This window comes from Pinus tabuliformis, chromosome 1_1 (genome assembly GCF_031772625.1).
Source record: "Pinus tabuliformis cultivar Carrire ecotype Pingquan chromosome 1_1, CPIR1, whole genome shotgun sequence".
Lineage (NCBI taxonomy): Eukaryota > Viridiplantae > Streptophyta > Pinopsida > Pinales > Pinaceae > Pinus > Pinus tabuliformis.
Window position 1 is genome coordinate 455,765,682 of NC_142297.1, and position 4,232 is coordinate 455,769,913.

The following is a 4,232-nucleotide window of genomic DNA, read 5'->3' on the forward strand; positions in this document are numbered from 1 at the left end:
GTAAGTAGTCATGGTGACATTTTTTAGTGTAACAGATTGCCCCCTAAAGTGCGAAGCCTGGAATAGATTAGGGTTTTGTAATTCTAGGAAGGGTGAAGTGCTTTATCATTTCAAGGATTGTCTTGTGGATGACCTGGTTGGAACCTGCAATTTTCAACACAAAATACATGTATAAGATTATATCATCACTGAGGTAGGCATTCCCATACTCAGATTCAAAACTTTAACTAATGGACTAACTATTCTAATACAGGAATGATCTTGCAGTACATCATTTTTTATAGACTTTTGTAGACACAGTATGGACGCAGCCATCTGTTTATGATTAGTCTACATAGATAATGAATACAAAACTCCTCGCAGCCTGGATGGTAGAAACTAGATCCAAGGTCTTCACTTCTACTTCCCGAATTGGTACGATTCTAGCCATGTGATTAAAATGATTCGATGTCGAACATGTTAGAAACCACTTGATTACCAGTCAATGATGTAAACTGTTAACAAGCGTGAGAGAGACCACCAGTAATGTCAATTGTTCTCAAAGTACCAAGCACAACCCGTGAAATGTGAATAGATGTTTTGATGTCGAACATTTCACGGAATCCTTTGATCGAAAGTCAATGATGTAAACTGTCGTCAAAGGCGAGAAACCTGCCATTGATGCATGCAGACTTCAAGGTACTGTCGATTCCTAAGTCATCTTTCTAGATAATGTGTCGATGTCGATAGAAAGTGACCCGTTGCAGGCAAGCCTGCAACACGAAATCATTGTTCAAGTTGAAGAAATGTTGCTGTAAGGACTGACTCAGGGATAGTCAAATGGATGACAAGTATTTTGCAGATGAAAGTTTTGATTGCAGACCTCTTGAACACATAACGACATGACAGATGGTTTGGTGACGAATAACTCAGAGTTAATCCCCGGAACCCGGTTAAAGACTTTCGAAGTGGTTTGGTCAACTGTGAGGTAAAAGATTTCCCAACCCAGGTGAATGAAAAGTGTCGTGTTCAAGAGTGGTAATAAAGTTTCTTTTGAGACAAAAGGTAACAAATAGGCTCATTCTTCTCTCTTTTCCCCCACCACTTCTGGCAAGTACCTCTTTATTTTTAACAAGCTTGAGGAGGATAACATATGGTTGATTATAAGCTCATCCTTCGGACGAGTCCAACCTAGTTTAAATTCGAACCCTAGGAAGGAGTGGTTCGTTCCTGTTTGTAATTGAACAGGTCCTTTACTGTAAAAGTTTAACGAGCCCAATATAGGAGAAACTCAGCGTTTTTCAATTTTTGAGAGTCTGAAAAAACAAAAGGAGACTCCACGTTGAACTTTTTCGTATATTTGTGTCCCTCAAGCCCGAAAAAGTATAAAATAATACCTGGGGGAACCGCTTGATCTTGCGACCAAGGAGTACTTTCATAATAGTGTCGTTGACCTGAAAAGTAAAAAGCGATCAAGGACACGTCGTTTTATTTCCTTATCGAGTTTGACACGACAAAAACCCGGCAATCTTTTCCTGATTTTGCGGTCAGAAAAGAGCTAAAAGGGGACCGTCTTTTAATTCCGTTTTAACGAGTGTAAAAGAAACGCTCGGCGATCTTTTCATGTTTTAGGAGTCAGAAAAGGGCTTAAAAGATGACTCTGAGGTTTCACTTTTTCGTAAGTTTTAATGAGTTCGAAAAAATGATAAAAAATGTACTCATGGTTTTCACTTTTTCGTAAGTTTTAATGAGTTCGAAAAAATGATAAAAAATGTACTCATATGGTTTTCACTTTTTCGTAAGTTTTAATGAGTTCGAAAAAAATGATAAAAAATGTACTCATATGGTTTTCACTTTTTCGTAAGTTTTAATGAGTTCGAAAAAATGATAAAAAATGTACTCATATGGCCGACTTTCAATTTAATTTACGAGCAGGAAAAGACGGAAAGAACTCGGCATTTTCATTTGTTTTACGAGAATGAAAGATGGCAAAATAATCTCGGGATTTTCATGAGTTTAACGAGTCTTGAAAATAACTGAAATTGACTCGAGATAGGTTTCATTTTTACAAAAGCTTGAAACAGGGAAAAACTATGCTTCAAAGTAGTTTCATTTTTTCACAAGCTTGAAACAGAGAGAAAACTGTGCTTGATGCCCCCTAAGCGTAACTGCTAGAGCGCATGCCCCCCAGCTTCATTTCATTCAACTAAGTACAAGCCGGATGGAATGAAGACTCATGAACGAGATCGTTTGAAAGACCCGACCTAAACTATAAGAAAATTATGCAAAACTAACTAACTTAAATATACAACCTAACATCTATGAGATCTAGTCAATCTCTCGACTCAAGTAGAGGAGGATTTGTTTCATTTTTTAACGAGCTTGACACAGGAAAAGAACTATGCTCGGATTCAGTTTCATGTTTACGCAAGCTTGAAACGAAAAACTATGCTTGTTATAAGTCCACATGCCCCCAGCATAATGACGCAAATTAAGGTACATGCCCCCCAAGCTTCATTGCAATCAATGAGGTGGATGGAATGAAGCTTTACTTTCAAGATTTGAGAAAGACTCGTGGGAGTTGTTTCATTTTTTAAATGAGCTTGACACAAGATAAGGAACTATGCTCGTAACTACTCTCTACAATCTACCTAACAAAAACTTTACTCTAAAAACCTTTATTCATTTGTTAACGAGCTTGACACAAGACAAGGAACTGTGCTCTATAATCCTTGATTCATTTTTTAATGAGCTTGACACAAGACAAGGAACTATGCTCTAAAATCCTTGATTCATTTTTTTAAGGAGCTTGACACAAGACAAGGAACTATGCTCATAAAATCCTTGATTCATTTTTTAATGAGCTTGACACAAGACAAGGAACTATGCTCATAACTACTCTCTAATCTACCTACTTAACCTACCCTTGTTTCATTTTTTAACGAGCTTGACACAAGACAAGGAACTATGCTCGAAAAGTTCGCATGCCCCCAGCATAATGATGCAAAGCGAGGTACATGCCCCCCAAGCTTCATTGCACTCAACCGGCTGGATGAAATGAAGGTTTACTTTCAATATTTAACTTGAAAAGGGAGTTGTTTCATTTTTAAGGAGGTTGACACAAGAAAAGAACTATCCTCATACCTGATTCATTTTTTAACGAGGTTGACTCAGTAACAGGAACTATCCTCAAACCTGATTCATTTTTTAACGAGGTTGACTCAGTAACAGGAACTATCCTCACAAAATCCTATTTTCTACAATCTAACTACATATCCTAAAATCTAGCTGATTCATTTTTAATGAGGTTGACTCAGTAAAAGAACTATCCTCATGCTCACTGATTCATTTTTTAACGAGGTCGACACAGTAAAAGGAACTTTCCTCGCAACATCCAATTTCATTTTTTAACGAGGTTGAGAGAGGAACAAACTATCCTCGTACACACTGATTCATTTTTTAACGAGGTTGACACAGTAAAAGGAACTTTCCTCATCAGCCTATTTCATTTTTTAACGAGGTTGATACAGGAAAAAACTATCCTCGCACCCATTGATCATGGCTTCCAACTGGAAGAAAGACATGTCAACGGACACACCTTGATCATGGCTTCCAAAAGGTCTTCATCCGAAGGAAGAATAGTTTTTTGGAAGGAACACACGTCAAGGGACTCAAAAGGGATAAGAACATCGTGTTCAAGTAATCCCATAGAGTTTTCCATGTCAATCACCGGATTTAGATCAAAGGAAGATAAGCAAACAGTGAGAGGCTCACCTACATCGGTAACTGAAAACATGGGACCAGTTGCCACATAATTAACCCGTGGCAGGGTAGACACCACTTTAGAATCAGGAACATTTAGGGGTGTCATATTATTGGTAGTTGAAACAAGACTAGGGAACGAAAGCTGGTCTACAGTCACAATACTGCCATTGTGAGGGAAAGACATCACGCGAAAGAGTGTCGATATGACAGCTTTCATTGCATAAACATAGTCTCGCCCAAGGAGTAAATTGAAATCCAAGGGACCTCGAACTACCATAAGATCAATACAGACAGTTTTACCTTCCAAGGTAATAGAAAACTTAGGAAGGATCCCTAAAGGTTCACTAATGGTTCTGTTAAAAGCTTTCAGATTCTGCGTAATAGGCGCAAGCTGAGGGGAACCCAAAGCTTTCCAAACAGTTGAGGATAAAATACTAACAGAAGCACCTTCATCTACCTGTGTACGATGTATATCCCTACCACCAGCC